The sequence below is a fragment of the Dermacentor andersoni genome, chromosome 4 (genome assembly GCF_023375885.2).
Source record: "Dermacentor andersoni chromosome 4, qqDerAnde1_hic_scaffold, whole genome shotgun sequence".
NCBI lineage: Eukaryota > Metazoa > Arthropoda > Arachnida > Ixodida > Ixodidae > Dermacentor > Dermacentor andersoni.
Window position 1 is genome coordinate 154,061,572 of NC_092817.1, and position 23,422 is coordinate 154,084,993.

The 23,422-nt window shown below is 46.5% G+C and overlaps 1 long non-coding RNA gene across 1 annotated transcript in view; it reads left to right on the forward strand.

Annotated features, from left to right (window-relative positions):
* Positions 1 to 23,422, forward strand: part of LOC126537966 (uncharacterized) — a 34,317-nt gene that overhangs the window by 9,829 nt on the left and 1,066 nt on the right. The window contains exon 2 of the long non-coding RNA XR_011893659.1: positions 8,121 to 8,240. This is a non-coding gene — a long non-coding RNA (uncharacterized lncRNA). The remainder of the gene's footprint in view (positions 1 to 8,120; positions 8,241 to 23,422) is intronic.

Consider the following 23,422-nt stretch of genomic DNA (forward strand, 5'->3'; position numbering starts at 1 on the left):
ACAGGCGTCCTTATCCATCGTGCCTCCTTACCATCCTGCTTCACACCCTCAGCACGTTCAGCCTCAGCTTTGTGGTGTTTAAAACAACCTCAAGTGCGTCTTTCAGTTCCAGGGATAAGAAATAAGACCGACCTGCCTACCCTGGCCTGGAAGCAAGTAGCTCTGCGTTGTTTGCGCACTTTCGACTTTGACTGAGCCCACATATACACGGATGGCTCTTCCACTCAGACCAGCTCCACCGGCGCAGTGGTAATACCATCACGATAAATAAGCATGGCTGCGCCTAAAGGCCCTCACGCGGCTTTTAGTGGCAGCCACGGCCGGAATTTATTCCGCGACCTCGTATTTAGCAGTTCGATACCATAGCCACTAAGCCACCACGGCATCTCCGACATTCGTGTGCCGTCGTCACGATGCCATAGTCGTGATACATTAGTCATGCATTCGTAGTCGCCTTACCATTGTGATGCAACCTTGGTCGTTCAGTTGTCGTCACTCACGCTTCGCAATCTGACTCTCGTCATTCTGTCGTCGTCAAACCTTCTACTCCGACCTAGTGGTCCAAGTTGTGTAATAACTTGTGCTACTATAGTAGGATATAACTTTAAGAACAGCAGTTGGCAACCAAGGCACACAAACCACGCGGGGTTGTTACTCCACCAGCCAATCACGGAAGCAAACAAAGTCGTCGTCGTGCGACCATTTCAAAATGTCGTCGTACTTGATAACTCCGGAGCGTCTGCTGTTCTTCAAGAGTCTTTTCATTGGCGGAAGCGACGAGGTGTGAAACATACATGGACAAAGTATGGAATCTGAGTATTTAACTCTTCAAACGTCCGCGTAACAGTTAATTTCACTACTGGCCCAATTTTACTCATGAAACTACACTGTCAATTGAAGTCAAACTTGAAGATAAGTAGTTGCAGCGAAGCAAGCGTTTTATTTCAGCTCAATAAAGAATTAGGCTTTCACGTTTCCGCTATAATTGATGAATGACAACGTACAAAGGTAAATTACGCGCTTATAATTTCATTTTTGTGGTTAACACCTTATTTAGGTAACAGGGAAAGTTTGAAGTACGAACTACTTGCAGCCTCGCGGAGGAACAGTGGCTGGCGTATACGAGGGCGTTGGCGGGCCTTCACTGCAGGCTTGAGTTGGATACGACTATAGGTATGTTTTCACGCTCTTGATGCTGTCGTGGTTGTGGAATGCCGTCATTCTAGCTTTGTCTTCCGATTTTTGTCATGAGGTGTTCATCATGCCATTGTCGTCCCACAGTCGCTGTCAGCCGTCGCCATGATGCTGTAGCTTTATCGTTCTTATTACTTCAGTGAGGTCATCCCGTTGTCGTGATGGCGTTGTCGCCTACCGCTTTCGTCATTTAGTAGACGTCATTATTCGTCATTGTTTTGTAATCACAGCGTCGTCATTCTACCGTGATAATCCGCCCTAGTTAGCCGTCATCGTCAGAAAGTAGCGATTACACCTTCAATGCCAGACCGTCGTTGTATCGTGGTTATTGTCGGGCAATCATCGCTACTCTAGTGTCGTTATCCGATTCTCGTCATGCCATTGTCGTAACGATAACGTCGTCACACAGTAATTGTTGTGCCATTTCCATCATACAGTCGTCGTCTTCCCAAAGTCCTGATACCGTTGTCATGCTATCAACACCAATGCATCACGGTCATACCGTCATCGTCATCAACGTCATCGCATTCGTTGTGTACTATCGTCGAAATGCTGTCGCGGTAATTCCATGGTCCTCATTGTAACTTGGATATCCGACTCTCGTCTGCTATCGTAGTCATACCGTTGTCGCCAAGCCATCATCGTCATGCCGTCCTCGTCATATCACTGTCGTCGATCCATCGACGTCATTTCTTGTTCATCATTCTATCAGAATCATGCCGTCATCATTGATGCGTTATTGTGCCACAGTTGTCAAGCGATGGTCGTCATTTCGTCGCCGTCACAAAGACGCTATCATGCATCTGCAATGATACAAGCAGCGTCATGAGGTCTTGGTTGTGCCGTCGTCGTCATATCCGCTCCTTCATCCAGTTGGTTTCATGCAGTTGTCATCACCCCATTGTCGTCATATATAGATGACGACGACTATGTCCTCATGATGTGGACGTCGCGTCGTCGTCGTTATACCATCATCATAATCTACGAATCGAGCGGTCATTGTCATTCATGCCGTATTTTTATACTCCTTTGTGTTCAACCGATATGTTTCCTTCCTCATTCCATCGTCACTGCGTCGACGTCATTGAGCCGTCAACATGCTTCCATGCTCACGGGCGATAAACACAGTCCAACCAGCGAAAGTCCCAGAATTACCACTACACGTCTTAAATTAACGCGACTTCAAGAATATGGTGTGTCGCTGGATTGCTCCACTGCTATACTCATTACTATCGACAATCATCGCGAGATGAGTTCTGCTGCAATTTTTATTGGTAGTATATATATATATATATATATATATATATATATATATATATATATATATATATATATATATATATACATATATATATAAACGAGGAGGGTTAACCGAGGGACCCGATTTTTATTCCTCATACCATAGGAAGCCAACAAAATGCGAAGGTTGTGGGATCGTTCCCACCTCCGTCAAGTTGTTTTTTTTATCCACTTTCAGTTCCATTACTTAATCGCTTCGTTATTGGATTTATGAAGCACAAGTAATTTCCCCTATGTTGCCCTTGGTGTCAGTGTTGGTTGCCTTCTTATGGTATGACTGTATAAATACTTAAAAACTTGAATGGGCTTTACGTTGTTACTAGTAATTTCTAGCGACCGACGATTTTCATTCGTCGATGAAAAAGTTCTCTGTCCTTGAAGTATTATTCAAGAAACGGCGAAATTTTTTATCAGAGTCAACCAGCATTTCATGTCATTGGAAAATAACGAGCAGGAGAACAAAATATTTCATAAACGACGTGAGAAGACACGAGCGATAAGAGTTTTTTTTCTCCTTGCTTCCATGTTGGACCAATGAGGGGATCCACGAATCTGCGAGAAACAGGGCGAATAGAAATTTCGTGACCCTTTCTTGGTGACGCGAGTAAGCTGCAACATTATAGCATAGCTAGAGATGCATCGATATGCAGTGCTCTTTGGAGGTGCGAGGTTGAGAACGGGAGCAAACAAAACTTTACTATACCGACATTCGTGCATTGATTACCTATTTTCGGTGACCCTATTATTGCGATAACAATTATATGATCAGTACTGAAGGCACTTGGTAGTGGCCATAGTGCTGGTGAAAGAGAATAAGAGGACGAGAATTGCTTGCTTCCCCGTTTCGCTATAGCACCCGCCTGTTTCAGCCTACCGCTACAACCTAGTGCTAGTGCTGCTAGGCGAACACCCCCGTTGTATTTTGTGGTGAACACACCAGGCGCATTTCTGCCGTCGGAATCACGGTCGCCATGAGGTTCTGCATTAATTCTAAGGACTATAAAATCGTCGACGCGCGTCATGTGCTATCTATCTATCTATCTATCTATCTATCTATCTATCTATCTATCTATCTATCTATCTATCTATCTATCTATCTATCTATCTATCTATCTATCTATCTATCTATCTATCTATCTATCTATCTATCTATCTATCTATCTATCTATCTATCTATCTATCTATCTATCTATCTATCTATCTATCTATCTATCTATCTATCTATCTATCTATCTATCTATCTATCTATCTATCTATCCTTTTGCGCCAATCCTAGGGGCAAAGTCACTTTCCAGCACTGGCTACTAGGTAAGTGCTTGTGATGCCGTCATGGTCTATACATTATGTTAATTTCAGCTTCGTCACCTTACTGGCGTCATGCCGGCGTTGTCACGCGTTTTACGCCGTTCAAATCACCCCTCTTACCCGATAGCTTGCGGAGCTAAAGGTGCGCATTGTCGGGATACCATTGTGGTCATTACGCGGTCGCTAGTCAAGCTTTGTCTTTTGGCTCTCGTTACGCCATCGTTGTTATAAAGTCATCACGCAATTGTTTCTGACATCATTGTCATACCATCGTGGTCGTTTTATCGTTGTGCTTCCTGCTTTGTCACCAGATTCTCGTCACGCCGTCGTGATCCCAATATTGACGCCTTAGATTGACCGTCATAAAGTCCTCGCCCTGCTCTCGTAGCCACCTTATTGCTCTCATGCCGTTGTTATGCCATAGTCATCATAGCTCACACAATCAGTCGTCGTAATACATTAGTTATATACGTCGGTCTGATGCCATCATGGTCATTCTGTTTTCGTCGCTTGAACTTGGCAATCTGGCGTTCGCGATGCTGTCGGCGTTAACCAGACGTCGTCACATGGTGGTCGTTATACCATCGTCGTCATGACATTGTCGTCATACAGTCTTCGGCGTTCAATCAACGTCACATCTTAGCTTTTCTATCGCAATCAAGCTGGTCTTCAATGGTAATTATGCTTCAGTTATAAGGCTGTATTTATCATTGCGTTGTCATCAGACAGTCGTGGTAATATCTTCGTGCCCATATGGTCATCGTCATGGTGTCGTGGACGTTCCATCGCTGCCATTCTAGCTTCGTTATCCTGTTTTGATCAGCCATGGTCATCACGCCATGCAGTATTCACGCTACAGTCGTCGTCACGCCATCTTGGTCAAAGACTCGTCGCCGGCTTGTTATCATGCGGCCGTCATCATACCACCATTTTAATTTCACAATCGTCATCTCATTCTCACCGTTCCGCAATCGGCATACCGCCTTCATCATCCTCTGTCATTACATCGTTGCCACTGTGCCGTGTTAATAAAGGCGCTGACATGCCTTCTCGTTCATTTAAGACGTTAGTTGTCAAACTGTCGTCGTGGCGCTGTAGCGGTCATCCCATTGTTGTCATCCTGCCTTCGTCTTCTGACTCTGGTCAGGTCGTGGTCGGCGCGCCATCGTCGACATGCAATCATCTACCTCAAATGGTCATCATGTATTTCGCATGACTCCTTCGTCCTTAAACCAGCGCCAATACTTCGGAATCCTCATCTCAATGTCTACATGCCATCATGTCCAGCAGCCTTGAACTTTATACCGAAACTCACGGCGACACCGACGGCAGAAATGTGCCTATAGTACCCATGCAATTGCTATCCTATTGATAGCGGATAAGTAACCGAAACACCTGATATGTAGACAAGAATTCGATAACCGACGGCTGTGCTCGCACCTATTATCGTGCTTTCAAGGTTACTTGATTGTCTGGGCACAAGCTCCATATAAAGTGAGATTCGTGACTGAAAGTTTTGGCGCAGTCTGCTACGTCGCCGTGGCTACAAAATGACATTTGTTGGTGGAGCTTCTGCGTTCATGCTCCAGACGTGCGCACCTAGCCATCAGCCTAACCAAAGCGTGAAGACAAAATCCACGTCGGCCTAGTCAATGATATTAAGCTGATGAAAGTAAGTTTGCCCACGAAGCACGAACTCCCACGTGGCAACCGCCCAAGAAGCCATCTTTTTTCCATGAATCACGTCGGACTATCCCAGACAGCAAGATTGAGAAATATGACATGGTTGCCAATTAACACTTCACGTAGATGTCCATCTCCTGCAGCTGCAGCCGCCCGCATGCCTGCCTGTCGACCTATGCAGTTACCCAAGGGTCCACCGTATACTGGCCCAGCGCGTGGCTGGTGCGTTAGCCCTTATCTGAAAAACAAAGTAGCACTCGATCGATTTGCGGTTCATTGCTATTCGTCAAAATGCTGAAAGTCCCCTCCCGATGACGGAGACAGTGAAAGAATAATCTCAACCACGTAGCAGTGACACAATTTCGAAGAAAAAAAATGTACCGGTGATTACGATACTCCCTAGTGCGAAATTATATCGCAGCTCTATGCATGTTTTCGTTTCTCGAGGTATTGGCTGGCTCGGAAAATCTGTCTCGTCCGGCACGTTGCAAATAAAACGATTCGCGACGTGATTGCCTCGTTGAGGTTGAGATGGCGAGGGCCAATGGGTGGGTAACGCGTGGGCGGGATTCAAAGCAGCCGCCGCTGACAGACCTCCCAAAGGCCGCGCGCTACTCTAGTGCCATCTCATAGCCATCATCGCCACACTACGCTTTTTTTCTCACGTTTTCGTGATATCCTCCTCCGCTTTCCGCCTCGTGGTTCCGCTGCATCCTATCCGCTTCCCCGCCGCTGCGCGCCGCGTTCGCTTGGATCGTTCGCTGTGCTTGTTCGCTCGGTTACGGCACCACCGACGCTTGCGGCAGGAACAGGTGCCTAGGAGCTGCGCTCTAAAAAAACACCAAATAAAGAAAGCCTAACGGCATGACTTAGCAAGAGCATGAATATTCGACGCAGCCATGATCTGACACCGCGAGCTAACTGCAATGCAAGAGCAAGATCCACAGACCCCGGCGTGCTTCTCTAAGGTGAAACGTTAATGGCTCTAATAAACACAGAAGTGGACTACTTCGTCTATACTGAATCCCTCGCCACCTAGTTGAAGGAAGTTAAGACTGCATGGGACGGGCCTCAGATCTCCACAGCTGGAGGTCCACCCTTCAACCCGACCGTTTATTGCACCCTTCACTATAATGCTTAATGCGTTGCGGGAGACGCGGTGTATATAAGGCATAACATTTCTTGATGCTAAAATCTAAGATGCCTGTTTCTGTCTTTACCTTTTTTTTTCATTTTACATCAAACGTACCTGCAATACCTCGCCCTAAGTCAACGTGATTTATTCTGTCATTTTGTGATGGACAGCTTTATTCATCCGTGCACTGACGAGGGCGTTAGGACAGCTCGCGAACATGTCGTTTTGATTCCACGTTACACTAGCTTTTAAACATCGCTTCTAAAATAGCATGTGCAATGAAGACGTACACCTCCACTGCGCAACCTGCAGCATCAATTGTTCTTGCGTCTTGTCATGCTGATGTACGACCTTCTAATAATAGCTGTCTGGCACTTGTGGATCATGATGACTCTCATTTGGACTATACAGAACTGCGTTCATTGTATGATGATGATCTTTAATTTTTTGAAACATGTAAAGGCAATCGGGTGCTTCAACTTCACGGTTTTCACTGGTTCCATTTATTATTTTCGGCACTACATGATGGCCACTTTGAAGTACGCGCCGCTGAACAAGGTGTCATAAACCTCGAAACCCGTCAAATGGCCTTGTGCTTTCCTGCACAAGCTGCTTTATCGAGTTCGTAAGGGAAGCGCTGCATATTTATAACTTTGCAATACATTTCATGTTGAAGGTTATTCATCAAAGAAAACGTAAAACGGAAATAATGGCCGAGATTTGATATTTTCTAATGTTGCTTGTTGTAATGTGCCACTTTAGGCAGTACTGCAAGCTACGAGAGCAAAGATGTAAACTTTTCTCTAATAAATGTTTTTCAAAGTAGTGGCTGTATGGCCAATTCGGAGCCTTACAATTCTTGCATGCATGTAATGATGACAATGATTTCAGTTACGTTAGGCAGAAGTTTAAGCTTGATAAGTGATTGATAAGTTCATGTCGAGCGCTGTAAAGTATAACCGAATACGAAGCAGGGGTACCCTGGATTAGAGAAACATAATAAGACTTGGAATATAAAAGGCTGAATGCCTGTGAAGCAGTGTAAATAACCATTTGCCAGCGATGTAGGTGTGTTGTATATTGTTGTAGGTTGTAAAGCAGCTTAGAATAGTTTTCCTACAGTTGTTTTAATGCTTTCTGCGCACATCTGTTGAAAAAAAAGGTTTTTTTACAGGAAGGACTTAGGAGTGTTTCTGTCAGTCGTATAATATTACGAGGTGTAAACGATAAACGTGCACAATTGATGGCAACGATCTGTGCTTTGTCATATTTAAATAATGCGTGGGCAGGATCTTTCAGACCAAAAGTGCTTACTCCTAAGCTGTGCATGAGCAACTCGCCGAATAATGTAGTGGCCTGAAGAGTAAATAATAAGCAAAAGTGTTCGGCTGCAAAATTTCTGTGTTGAATCCATGTTCAGGCACTGTCCCATCCCCATTAAAAGTGCACAGTAAACTTACACGATTCTTTGGAGTAATCCTTTCTGCAACTAAATTATTTGCAGCGCGGGAACCTTCTGTGTGTGACCAAAAAGGTTATGGGTGCGTGTATCACACAAACTGCCCGAAGACGCTTTACCTACCCTATCCTGGCTGCTCTGGTTTTAAATCCTGCTGCAAAATAGGTAAGAACCGTGATTACTGCTCTATTTACCAGAATTACCACTAGATGCTGAATTACGTCTGGTTGGCTCTATCCGGTAAATGTTAAGACGCCTTATTTATTATTTATTTGTAAAAATCAAATTTGCAGTAAATATTGCAAGCTCAATAATATTGACACGTCTGCTTCTTTATCTTTCTCGGTAGACCGCCTTTAACCGGCTAACAAATGTTACATGCCATCGCTCTGCGCAGGAAGCGCCTGCATGTATCGGAAGTTTCTCGATGTGTTATCGATGGTTCTATTCGCTGTCTGTTGTCACGGCACCTTGTATGATGTAATTTTATGCGCGACACCAATTCAGTAGTACTTTCTGGAAGACAGATGGGCACCAGTGATTACTCTTGAACCTTCGATGACTAATGTATAAAAGACGGCGCGCTTCATCCGCACAATCAGATTTCAGTGATCGCCGACTGTGTTAGCCACTATCGTTGTGCTTTTAGTGCAGCCACATTTCGTGGTCACAAAAGCTGCGCCTACACCTTAGCTAGGGATTTCTTTAGGGAGGGATTCTGTGTGGATCGGGGCTGTCATTCTGAAATATTCCCTATTGATTTCAAGGAAAACGAGGTCAGCACTAAGACATCATTGTATAAACCTATTATATATTTTCCAATATGCAGGTAATAAAATACGTGTGAGTTGTGGTAAATGTGTTATCACTGGTGTGGTAATATTGGGAGGTGTCAGCATCCCCTTACCGTTTCCCTGGTTATGGCCTTGAATTGGGCATGTGGGCCGTTAGGAATGTAAGACCACATTTACTAGACTCTGCTAAATTTTGCACGGCAGTTAAGAATGTTTGAGATCAATGGTACATTTTGTATAAAATTCTATGTGTACACAACGAGTGCACAAAAATTAAAGGGCGCTATGAAAAGAAGCAAGCATTCATTCAACGATCGAGGGACTGGAGAATGATCGGTGTTCAACTTTGAAATGTACGAAAGACAGTACGATGTACGGTGCAGAGCGAACTACTGTAAGCGATGATACGCGTAAATAAGCTTCATGAAAAACTACGGAATGAGTGAATAGTGCTTCTGCTAAAACATATCACAGGTGATCTAATAGAACGTCATTATGTTACCAAACAAAGATAAACAAACCTGACGGTGCCGGAAGGTACGTGTGTTCAAGAGATAAAAGATTGTGAAAGCTGCCTCCATACAACTCCTTCTGAAAACACAGGACCGGGTCAATTGGGGAGCTTAGCTTATATGTTCAATTACATAAGCTAATATTCAATATCTGTTGTAACCTTCCAAGGTAAAAATAAAAACTGAAAAACTCAAGGATAGAGTACTGCTACAGACCCGACCTTCGTTCTTCTCCCTTATTTTTTCGGCTACATGTTATTCTTTTCTCTCACCCCCCCCCCCCCCCCCCAGACATTTATTTTCCCTTCTTCGCAGCGCAAAACAGGTACTAATTCAGTCTTCCCTGTTCTTAAATTTTTTTGTTACACAATCCTGGCGTTTGCATAAGATCAATTACGATCTAAACACTTTCATCCCAACTTCTGCAGGCTTGTGTGACGCCTGTCATCGGTAAAATGATGCCGAGAGCGAGTGGGGCTATACTAATCCAGGTACAAGCAAATTAAGAAGGCCCACAAAACTTCGACAAGACACTCCCTCACCATATAAGGAATTGGGCTCCATGGTGCAGTATTCGGCCACCCCCTCCCAAATGGCTTACTCAATTACCCAATGGCCCTCAATCCCCATCAGCTGCGGAGCACCTGACCAAGGCGTCGGCCACACCTATAACGCAGCAGAGGGTGCTAAGAATGCCGCCAATAAAAACTGACCCTTGCAACGTTTAACACTCGAACCCTATCGAGTGAGGCTAGCTTAGCAGGACAATGAAGAATTATCAGACATTGTTTGGGATCTCATCGGCCTAGGAGTAAAGATCGATGGCGAATATCTCAGCAACCTTCGGTTTGCCTATGACATTGTTGTATTCAGCAACAATGCAGACGAGTTACAACAAATGATTGACCACCTAAACAGAGAGAGTGTAAGAGTGGAGTTGGAGATTATTATGCAGAAGACAAAGATAATGATGGATAACCGGGCAAGGAAACAACAGTACATGATCGCAAGTCACCCCGTAGAGTCTGCGAAGTAGTACATTTAACTAGGCCAACTAACCACAGGGATATCTGACCATGAGAAAGAAATTCACAGAAGAATAACAATGGGTTGGATCGCATACGGAAGATATTGTCAGCTCCTGACTGGAAGCTTACGATTATCATTGAAAAGGAAGGCGTACAATCAGTGCATTTTACCAGCGCTTACATATGGGGCAGGGACTTGGAGACTGACAAACAAGTTTGAGAACAGCTTAAGGACTGCGCAAAGACCGATGGAACGAAGATTGCTAGGCATAACGTTAAGAGACAGAAAGAAAGTGGTTTGGATCAGAGAGCAAATGGGTATCAACGATATTCTAATCGACATCAGGAGAAAGAAATGCAGCTGGGCAGGTCATGTAATGCACCGGTTAGATAACCGTTGGACCATGAGGTTTACAGAATGGGTACCAAGAGAAAGAAAGCGCAATCGAGGACGACAGAAGGCTAGGTGGAGCGATGAAATTAAGAAATTCGTGGACCCTAGTTGGAGTCGGTTGGCGCAGGACAGGGGTAATTGGAGATCGAAGGGAGAGGCCTTCGCCCAGCAGTGGACATTGAACAGGCCGATGATGATGATGATGATGATGATGATGATGAACTTCTTTTTCTTGCGAGGAATTCAAACGTAGGCAATTTTTTTTTCTAAATGCACGCCCACTTTCCCGGATGTACCGCACAGTCTTCAATATTCCTACCTCAACGGCAATCTTAACTTCAGAAGACGCGTCATAAAATGTTCTCTATAATCTGAGAGTCCTTTTGCGACTAAAACAAGGCCCGTGACTTGAATATCTGGGGTTTCAGTTCGATTACCTTTGTCGAAGTTTTTTTTTTTTTTTTTATTTGCCCATGGCAGACGCCAATTTTGTTTCCCTTTCCCTGTGGAGCGGGACCAAATGCCGGCTACAGTGGCCGCATTTCGGTGTGGGGTAAACGCAAAAACGCCCGCGTACCGTGCATTCGGTGCAGGGTAAGGAACCCCAGGTGGTCGAAATCATTGTGGAGTTCCCCACTGCAGCATGCCTCGTAATCATATACTGGATTTGTCACGTAGAACCCCAGAATTTAGCTTTAATTTTTGTACACTTCTGTGAGCTTAAGGTTCCGTAATAAACCTAACTATATAGGTCAGACTGAAGAACCGGGTTTTCTTCTGTGGTGCCAAAGTGTGGAATACAGCCGGAACAATTGGAATAGTGCCATTCGGGATGCTTAAGGGCGGCCTTCAAGGACACTTCCAGCCACCTCGTAAATCCTGGCAACTCTTGAGCTATTGCCTGAAATAAGTCACACTCGGCTGAGCCAATTGCCACGGAATGGATCACGGATAGAACTCGATTATTAGGCCATGATCTCGAGCTTTCTCGCCAGTTTTGCGCTTTCAAGTACCGAACCACCGTCGCGTACAACAGTCTTTGTGTTCCTGAGCGCATATATTTACAGTAGGAAGGTTACATTATTCGCAGACTCTCTTTCCCGGCACGTGAAAGAGCCATTATTGCACATTCAACTATAGCTGGAAGGAAAGCCTGCGTCCTTGGACTTTTTCCAGCTTTTTGTTAATTTCACGAAAATAAGTGCGCTATACTTCGGAGCGCGCACTGGAGTACGAATCTCAAAATATGGCGCGTGCTGGCTGCCTCAATCTCGCTTCGTATTTTTGGGAGAATGCCATGAACAAATGCACTGACTTGTTTTATTCTGACTTCCGAGCCTCGTAATCCTTTTAGCAAGCTTTTAGTATGCATGCCACAGTTTTTTAGGTCTCCCAGACTTTGAATGAAGGATGCAAAATATACGAACCACGGGACAAATGCGGCCCGCGAGCAGTTCTTTAGCGGGACGTGGCAAATTTCAGAGTTGTATGCTACGATGGTGCTGCAATCAGAGCATAGCCATACGACGATAAAAACGATATTCTTGGCGTCAAACATGATCCACGTTATCAATCGTTGGTGGCGTTAGGCGTAATGAAACGAATCGGGTGTTGAAGCGTATATACACATTGTAAAAATACATAAAAAAAGCGAACTACCATCAAAAAATTTCGCCACGTTAACAACGCCATGACAGCTAAATATTGCAGCGTCCATATGTCCCAAACAAAGATATCTGCTCTCCTATAACGTTTATACTGAATATTCTCGCAGGGTAGCAACTGTGAGCCTAGGCTTTCGTTTAGTGTGTCCACCCTAATTCCCAACCTCTACTAATTCCCGCGCATCTGAAGCAATGTGCAAACCACAACAAGGATTTTTACAAGGTCATTCTATATACTATGCTGGTCTTCATTATGACAGCTCGTGAAAAATGACCATGTATTGGAGTTGAATTTATTGATGCTAACGCGTAATATTGCCCATTGAGCGAAAAACGCGGCGGCGCCTGTAGCAGCAGCAATACAGCACATAGATCCCCATTAGCAGCGCCCGACGTAACAAGCGCGATTCGACGGAGTTCCAATTGGCTTCTACGCCGCGGCATAAGCGCGCGTCGACGGAGTAGAGCGGCCGAAAGGGGAACCTGCTGCTTCAGTAGCGCGCCGGGTGTTGCGTAAGGGGAGATGGCATCACCACCACCCGTGGCCCGATGGGCATCGCCGCGTCCGTAGCATGCGGCGTAGGCACCCCAGGCTGCTGCTGCTGCTGCTCGCTGGCTCGAGCAGGACGTACCGCTATGGCAAGCGCAAAACTTGAAGGACCGCTCAGGGGCGTTCAGTTGGACATTCGCAAATCATAAGAAGCGCTTACGCGTCCTCGTTTTTTTTACAGCCTGTTAGGCCAGCTCATGCCAACCTCCTAACAATATAAAATGGGAATGAACTACATTTTGATAATTTCTGGTATCCCAAATTTTAGGTTCACGGGTAATAATTTATGCTTGGGAAACATTCTTAATGAAACGTGGATCTATTTTAGCGGAGTGCAGTGGCGTTACGTGTTATTGCAAGATAAGGCACAGAGCGACCACCAGCCTCGCGACCTATTCTTGGTGAAGCCAGTAAACTGCGACTATATAGTTATGGTATAGCTGCTGCGAGATTCAGTGCTCTTTGGAACTACAAGGAGGTCAGTGAAAGCAGCAGCTGCTTTACTTTCAATGGAAAGCCGACAAACAAATATTAATATAGATCGAAAATGTTAAAAACATCTTTCTGAAACTGGCATCTCTCTTCGGAAGCACCGTTTACTGACTCTTAAATATTACTTTGAGCATGAGGTGACACTATAAGGTCTGCTGGCTACAGCACATAATCGAACCAGACTTCGTTTTCGCAAAGCTAAGGTGCCAAATATTTCAGTAAGACAGGTCGCGCGTATGACCCTGAGGGATCTGTTTTGGCCACCGCTGGTTTTTAGACATGCATCCCTTGCTATAGTACGTAGCTTTAAAAAATTATAAGTTTCCTCAAGATTTGGTAAAGGTTCCCTGAAAATTTCTAAAGCGAGCATCGCTGTCATATGCTTCAGAACTGATTCCGCCATATCGTTTAACTATGCTTTTAGTGCTCAAGTAAACAGATTTTTCTGTACAGTCCCAGTCGCATATCATTGGCGCTAATATTTAGCACCCACTCGACTGAAACACTCTTTGAGCAGAGCAGTGAAAGAGCAATAATGCTAACATTTAATTAATTTTCTTAGTGTCTCAAGTTCATTAACCGACGGGTAATAGACTACGGCATTCGCCGTTGCAAGGAGACTAGGGCATTTTGAGTCATCGGCTGCACAAAGATCATTGGGCTGCACTTGATGTTCCGCCCCATTTATCATCTCATGCAATATTTGTGCACCATTTTGTAAGACAGCATTATATGTGCCAGTTGTGACTTTGACACTGGCCTATATTGATGACTCTGAACAGGCCCTTTGGACACAAATATATGTACTTGTATTTTCGTATTTTATACTTCATATCCTCAGGACCAATCTTAATGTCCCTCCTTTGCTTATCTTTCTCTCCTGCATAAGTAGAGTGACAGGTTAGATGATATTGGTTCAGGCCAATCTCTCTGTGTTTCCTCAATGAATTGTCCTCTCTCTACATATATGCAGTACTTCGATCACAATGTGGCAAGTAATGAGAATATTGTTGTTTGGCTACTTCAGCTGTTTCGAGCCTGCCTATCTATCTATCTATCTATCTATCTATCTATCTATCTATCTATCTATCTATCTATCTATCTATCTATCTATCTATCTATCTATCTATCTATCTATCTATCTATCTATCTATCTATCTATCTATCTATCTATCTATCTATCTATCTATCTATCCATCTATCTATCTATCTATCTATCCATCTATCTATCTATCTATCTATCTATCTATCTATCTATCTATCTATCTATCTATCTATCTATCAATCTAATCTATCTATCTATCTATCTATCTATCTATCTATCTATCTATCTATCTATCTATCTATCTATCTATCTATCTATCTATCTATCTATCTATCTAAGCTCTTACGCCAATCCAATGTCCCATGTTATCTACCTGCTTGAACCGTAGGTAATGTACTCCTGATCGTGATGCCGCGATGACTGTTCCCTTGTCGTCATTTGAAGTTCGTGATATTTTACTCACGTCAAGCCGTCGTCGTCACGCCTTCTAGCCCGACGCAGCGACCGAAGTCGATTAATAGCTTCGGCCACGAGGTATGGGCTCATCGTTGTGGCGGGCCGTGGCTGTTTCACCGCGGTCATTCCAGCTTTTAAGCGCAACTCTTAGGCGCCCGTCCCTGCATTGAGCGTCGGGGTGCCTCAGCGTCGTACCACGTAACCGAGCGAACGACAACAACGAAAGATGAACGCGAACGCGGAGCGCAGTGGGGGATGAAAGAAGAGCGCGCGAGCAGGAAAGTGGAGGCTACAGCGAAAGTATGAGGCGGAAAGCGGAGCAGGAATGCAGGGTAGATGGCCTGTGCATGCACTGAGTTGCTGGCGGCCACTGCATCCGCAGCCGCGGCTCATCTGCGTTTCCGAGGAGGGGCCAGGATGACGTGTGGTAGGGAGGGTTACACTCGTCCGCGGCATCAGCTGCTGAGATAAGTCTGCAGTACCAGAGAGTATGATGGGTATCACTGCTCCTGCAAGGGGCGATGGCGAATGGGTACGAATAGAGATCGAGACGCTCCCTTGGGTATTGCGGCCACTGACACTGCCGGAACGATTTCCCCAGCACGAAGATCCGCTCTTGTCATTGGTGGAACGAAAGCTCGAGAAGAAAAGCGTAGTGCTGCGTAAGAAGGACTGTGCGGCAACGATGGCTGCGATGTGACGCCAGGGTGCCGCACGTCGCCGGAATAGAAACAAAGGGCTACATGAGCGGTGGTCTGTCTGCAGCGGCTGCTGTAAATCTCGCCCACGCGTCACCCACGCGCAGGCTCTCGCGATCTCCTAATTAGCGAGGTAGTGACGCCATGCTTTGCTCCGTTTGCAATGTGCCGCACGACACAGACTGGCTATGCTACTCGCAGCGTTCTATTCCTAATATAAACCATGTATCTTCATAATTATAATACAAAACATCGGTATGGGAAAATCAAACATTGTAGAGATGCGCTAGAATTTTGCATTAGTACCGTAATCGTCGATGAATTTTTTCGTTGGACGTTTGTCATGCCGTCATCATCACGGCATGGTCGTTACACAGTCGTCGACATGCCATAGTCATCACGCTTTGATTTTATCATTGTCATCGTTTCTGTATCGTCATCCAATTGTGACGCCGTCGTCCTCATACTACCTTCGCCGTTTCATAAACCTAAATCGTTCTTCGTCCTTCTGTTGTAATCCTACTCTCGTCATTTCATCGTGATTATGCCATCCTTGTCATATCATCGTTGTCATGCTGTCGCTATCGTGCCTCCATTGTTAGACCATCCTAGTAATGCCGTCACAGTCGGGCCATCATCGTCACTGCAACTTCGTCATGCGACTCTTCTCATACCGTAGTCGTCATGCAGGTTTCACGGTGCAGTCATCATCACGCTATATTCGCTATACACCCGTCATGATCCCTTTGTCTTCATGCCGTTGTCATGCTATCGTCATCACTGCATAATCGTCCTGTATTCGTTGTCAGCCGTCGTCGGGATTCCACCCTGGTTGCTCCATCGCCATCATTGTAACGTCGACGTCCAACTCTAATCATGCTATCGTCGTCGTTCCATTATTGTCGTATCATTGCTGTCGCGCTCTCTTTTAGCTATAGCCATAACATCAGTATCGACATGCCGGCATCGTCAAGCCACCTTCTCTGAGCCATCGATGTCATTACTTTTCATCATTCTATCGTAATGAGGTGGTCGTAATTCAGTCGTGATTATGCCACCATTGTCGTGCCATTATCTTTATTGCGTGCTCCTCACATAGACAATATCATGCATGCTCTGTCATAAAATTGTCGTCATTCCATCCTGGTCATGCTACAGTCGTAATTCCGGCTTCTTCCTCCGGTGTCGTTATACGTCGTGGTATTCCCATCATGGTTACTCCATCTACGTCATCGAACTCGTCGTCATACAGATTTCTTGGTACTATGCGTCAGCCACTCTGATCATACTTTGGTCGTCTTCCCTCAGTCTTCATGACGCTGTCATACCATCGTCGCCATGCACTTGTCCTACCGCCGGCGGGATCCCGTCGCGGTGGTTCCATCGTCATATATTCTTCCGAAGAGCTCAAGTTCCTCGGGCATTTAGTAAGCGCCAAAGGGGTCCGACCCGATCCAGACAAGCTTGCTTCTGAGGCCACATTTCCAGCTTCTGCAGAGAAGAAGGCCGTCCGGCGCATCCTGGATTTGTGCACCTCTATCGCCAGTTTATTAAGGGCTTTTCGAAGATAGCGGAGCCTTTGACTCGCCTTACAAGGGACGATACGCGCATTATGAGCAACAGGCCGCTTTTACTGAATTACGACAGCGCCTATAGTCAACAACCCGGTTCCACGATGAGACCGATAGAGAGGTGCGTACCGACGCAACTATCATTGACCTTGGCGCAGTGCTCGTCCAGCGTCATGATGGAGCGGAGATTGTTATAGCCTGTGCCAGCCGCTCACTGTCCCGCGCCGAGGTGAATTATTCGACTACGCAGAAAGAGTGCCTCGCAGTCGTGTGGGCGATTATCAAGTTTCGCCCCTACCTATATGATCGTCCCTTCAAAGAGTGATGGACCACCTCTGTTGGTTGGCAAGGCAAGCATGCGCGGCCCTTCAGGACGACTGGCACGGTCGAGCTTGCGACTACAGAAATTTGACGTCGCTATCTTTTATAAGTGTGGCGGTAAGCACAAAGATGCTGATACACTGTCCCGCACAACCATTGATCCTGGCAGTCAGGAAACAGAGGACGATGACGGCTTCCTGGGCGCCATTGGTTTGTCGGGCTTGATCAGACGGCAGTGTGACGACGCTGAGATTCGACCAATCATAGATCATTTAGAGGGCCGCGGCGCAGCCATACAACGCCATCTGACCCGCTCGTTGACATCCTTCTGTCAACCAAACAACGTGCTGTATAAGAAGATGCCCGTTCGAACAGCCGTGCTTACCTCCTCGTTGTCCCAAGAGACATGCGACATGACATCCTCTTCGCTTGCCATGACGAACCCACATTTGGACATTTAGGCTTCTCACGAACACTCGCTAGAGTAAGCGAAATGTAATATTGGCCCGGGCTTTCGGCAAACGTCAAGTAGTACGTTAAGGGCCGTTGTGATTGCCAGCGCCGAAAGACACCTTCCGTTAAACCGGCTGGCTTCTTTCAGCCAATCGAAGCACGTCACACGTCTTTCGATCAAGTCGGCATGGGCATTCTCGGACCGTTTCCACTTTCTGCCGACGGCAACAAATGCGTGATCGTCGCGACGGATTATTTAACACGTTATGCTGAGACTCAGGTGATCCTACGAGCCACGGCTTCAGAGGTAGCGCAGTTCTTCATCCACCACATCGTGCTGCGTCACGGTGCTTTCAGAAAGAGAACAAGCAGAAACCATACAAAGGAAGGCGTACAAAACGGCACTACACCTACCGAGGAATACTTCAAACGACAAGCTACTGCAGCTAGGAATACACAACACGTTCAGCGAGCTGGCAGAAGCGCAACTAAACACACAAATAGCGAGACTTTGGCAGTCGGCTACAGGAAGAATGCTCCTAAAGAGACTAGGATACGATACGAAAGGGGCAATTGATCGAGAGGCAGACATCCCAGACAACGTCAGACAAACCCTCAGAATAAGTCCAATTCCACGCAACATGGATGCGAACCTACACGCAGCCAGAAGGCAGGCAAGGGCAGATTACGTGGAAGGCCACCTGGCGACGCAGGAAAACACGGTGTACACGGATGCAGGGCTATACCCGTGGGACAAGCATACTAGAACACACAGAGTAGCTACGGCTGTAGTAGACTACATGGGAGAGACAATCAGCTGCGCAACCATAAGGAATTGCACGGTAGCGGAGGGGGAAGAGGTCGCCATAGCGCTTGCAGCGACCGAAGGCTACCGAAGTAACAGATCACTAACCATATTAACAGACTCCAAAGCTGCATGCAGGCATTACATGCAGGGGAGAGTCTGTAAAGAGGCTCTGCGAATCTTCCTCGGAGCAGGAACCCTCGGAAATAAAGTGAAACACAAACTTTTCTGGATACCGGCCCATAGCGGGATAGAAGGGAACGTGAGAGCAGACAGTCTAGTTCGCGAGATCACATACCGAGCTGGACAGATAGAGCCTCTCGAGAACCCTACAACGGTGGAGCCGACGTGTGCGGAAATATTAAACTACTATAGAGGGCAGAGAATCAAATTCCAAGGGAAGGGAAACGTAGCAGGGGGCGGCAGAAAGTTAGGTGGGCGGATGAGATTAAGAAGTTTGCAGGGACGACATGGCCACAAGTAGTACATGACAGCGGTTGTTGGAGAAGTATGGGAGAGGCCTTTGCCCTGCAGTGGGCGTAACCAGGCTGATGATGATGCCCACACACACTACTTACACAACAGGAAGCAGCCGACTGGAGAAGGCTACAAACCGGAACTTTCTATAATCTAAACATACTAAGTAAAATGTACCCGACACAATACAGAAACTCCTGCCCATGGTGCGGAGAAATACCAACTCTTTACCACATAACATGGGAATGTAAGCATAACTACACATTCCATAAACATAAAAACCCGAGTGCGGAGCAATGGGAGGGCCTGCTCACCAGCAGCGAGCTCACCGCCCAAAGGGCAATGGTGCAGCACGCGTGCGAAGTGGCCAGGCTCAGTGGAGCCCTGGAATAGGGGCACACCTGTGCTGAAGAGCCAGGCAGCAAGCGCAAGACGGCTCACCGCTAAACCCCTTGATAGCATCAATAAAGTTTTTCTCTCTCTCTCTCTCCACTGTCATAACAAAGTGACAGCACTCATTCATCATCATCATCATCATCATCATCAGCCTGGTTACGCCCACTGCAGGGCAAAGGCCTCTCCCATACTTCTCCAACAACCGCTGTCATGTACTACTTGTGGCCATGTCGTCCCTGCAAACTTCTTAATCTCATCCGCCCACCTAACTTTCTGCCGCCCCCTGCTACGTTTCCCTTCCCTTGGAATCCAGTCCGTAACCCTTATTGACCATCGGTTATCTTCCCTCCTCATTACATGTCCTGCCCATGCCCACTTATTTTTCTTGATTTCAACTAAGATGTCACTAACTCGCGTTTGTTCCCTCACCCAATCTGCTCTTTTCTTATCCCTTAACGTTACACCCATCATTTTTCTTTCCATAGCTCGTTGCATCGTCCTCAATTTAAGCAGAACCCTTTTCGTAAGCCTCCAAGTTTCTGCGCCGTAGGTGAGTACTGGAAAACACAGCTATTATAAACAGTGAGTGATAGCGCTCACCATCCAGCTTATGGATGAAGTTTTTGAATTAGGCAACACCAGGCATCCACCAACGACCACGTATCGCCCACAGACCAATGGACTCACGGAGCGACTCAATAAGATGATGGCAGACATGATTTCCATGTACATCGACGTCCAACACAAAACATGAGATCGGATCTAGCCTTACGTGACCTTCGCGTATAACACCGCCACCACAGGATCGTGTCCTACAACCCCAGAGACCAACTTTGGGTGAGCGCCCCTATTCGCCGCCGTGGCCTCTGTGGAAAGTTACTGAGCCGGCATTTTGGTCCGTATAAAGTACTACGCTGCGTCAGTGACGTCAACTACGAAGTGGTCGCGGACACAGCATTGCAGACACGGACCTGGACACTAAGACAACCGAGCTCGGATATAGTTCATGCTTTGCGCATGAAGCCGTACACTGCGTGTTCATGATTTTCTTTCTCTCATTCACCCTTCTTTGTTTCTGTTTTTTCATTTATATTCGTGAGCTTGCCTCTGTTCATTGACTGTGCCAGCGGCACGTTTATTTTGTAGCGAGAGCTACATTGACCGTATTCTCGCCGTTTCGCTGTGGCCACACCGCGAGCTGGGCCGTTGCCTAGCAACCGTCGCAGCTGGCAGCGCCGGTCAGCGCGCCATCTGGGATGATGTCAGAGCAGGCGCCGCTGAAACCGTGTTCCAACAATAGAGGAGGAGTCGGCGTTGCATGCATTGGGATCTCCAACCGTCACAATTCCTGGCTTTAGCATGGTGACTCACGCCACTCGTCTCGAAGCTAACGAGAATGCCGGAGTCTGCGTCTGCGTTAAAGAAGGAATTGCCGCCACTCCGTTGCCTACCGTGGCAGTTGCCAACGGTGAAGCATGTGCCGTCCGGCTGGTAGAAACCTGTCTGGCCGTTGAAGCGCTGTGCGTATCACCAAGCAACACCATCCAGGAAACCATTGAAGTAGTGGCCACCTGTATGGCCAAGCGTGGAATTGCCGAGGAACTGTTTGTCGGGGCAGGAGACTTTAACCGGACCCCAGACTCGCCTAACGTTCCACTGAAAGATAAGTTCAACCTGGATCTGGTCAGTGGCTCTAACATGCAGACTACACAATGGGGAACCACTATCCACCTGGTTTACCAGAGACAAACCTTGGCCTCAAAGTACTGTGTCGGAGCCATTCAGGCGGCTGCTTGCTGCTTCACCGCCCTTAGGAGCAAGTCTTTGTGCCAATTGTGAAACAACAAGATGAAGACATTGAAAATAAATGCCTTACACTCTAAAAATATCTAGTCTTTAATGTACCCATAACTCAACGAGAAGTAACAACCAAACCTAAACACTCAGACGTACGAAGCTGAACGATAAAGATGTAACCGTAGCGAGTACCAAGCTAAACAATAAGATTAACCGTACCTCTCGCTACGCACACCCAGGCATAACTGAGTTAGCCAAGCAATTTTTTTTTCATATTTTCGCTTTGCCTGCATTCTGTTATTGTTTTCCTTTGTTTGTTTTGTTTTTATTGCTGAAGTCTATTTTGCAGCATCCAGACGATGCTATTGTTCGGAAGTGGGGATAATGCCGCATGTAGGTAGTGGGTCGAGGGCAACAGTGGGCCGAGCCCAAAAGAACAAAGAAGATCGCACACCTTGCCTGCACGCGAGCCAACCCCGACGGACGCACTTTTCAACAGCCCTCTGCTCTGCGGTTTACTAAAACGCCAAAAATATTCTGAAGGCTCGTGACAGTATGGTAACTTCGACATCCGACTCTCGTCATGCCTTCATCGTCATACTATCGTCTTTATGCCTTTTTCATCTAGCCATTGCCATCACGCTGCCCTTTCACAGTGGTTATCACTTTAATGCTGGCATCATATCGTCCTCACTCCAACGTCGTCATACCACTTTAGTCAAACCATCACGTCATTTCTTGCTGGTAATTCTATCATAATCATGTTACCGTCATTAAATCGGGATAATGCTGCCGCTGTCATGTCATGGCTGTGATCGCGTCCTCCTCACATAAGCGATGCCTTGTATACTTTGTCATCCCGTCGTTGGCATATCGTCTTGGTCGTGCCTCCATCGTCAGTGCCGATTCATTCTGTTTTGTCTTACCTTCGTGGTCGTGCCATCACCGTCACTCCAGCTTCAGCGTCCAGTTCTCGTTCTGCCGTCGTCATCATGCCATTGTCAAGCAGGATTCATGATAAAGTCATCAGCACGCCTTTCTAATCATACATCATGCCGCTGTCATACGATGGTCATCATGCATTTGTTGTCATGCCGCCATCGGGATGCCGTAGCGGTCCGTCGTCATCATTTTAACCTCGGAACTGGCCGCTCGAGGCACTTTGCCTCTATTCGCGGGCTTCTTTCACGCATGGAAAAACGCTTTTATCTAGCACGCACTGAGCAACGGAAAGCTGTATCGAAAATTTTAAGCATGAAATGCTTTTGGCTCCCGTTGTCGGCGACCTTCAAGTGGCCTTGAGCCAAAAGCTGGAGCCGTTATCCAGGCACTCAGACGAGAACATCTGGACGAGTTGCGAGAAAAAAAAAGCGAGATCATCTGGGCAATCACTCAAAACTTAAGAACAGGGGGTCTCTGACCCCGAACCCTTTGTACAGGACCGCATTGCATACGCTAGTCACTTGCTAAACAAATTACAAAAATATATTGCTTCCAAATTCTTCCTAATGTCTGTTCACAATATCAGTCAAGCATTAATGTCTAGTACACTGATGTTTTATGTGTCATTTTCAATAGCGACGTTCAAAAGGCAGATACAGCGCACCATAACCTTCACTCTCATAGTTTGGCGCTGAGACAGAGTTGCCTTGTGCTTTTTGGAAGGCCAGCGGTCCGTAAGTTCCGCGACGTTGTTTATGCGTCGTCTGGAGAGACGGTGCCACGCTGCATGGCGCCTCCTTCAGGCTCATTTCGTTTTGCAGCTGGGCAGTTCCCTCTGCTTCCCTGGCGTCTTTCGCTGCCTGTCGCTGCCTGTCGTGCATTCAACCGGTTTTCTTTTTCTAGCTCGGAAGCGCCTACACTGACCAGTGCACACTATGGTGTGGTGCGGTGT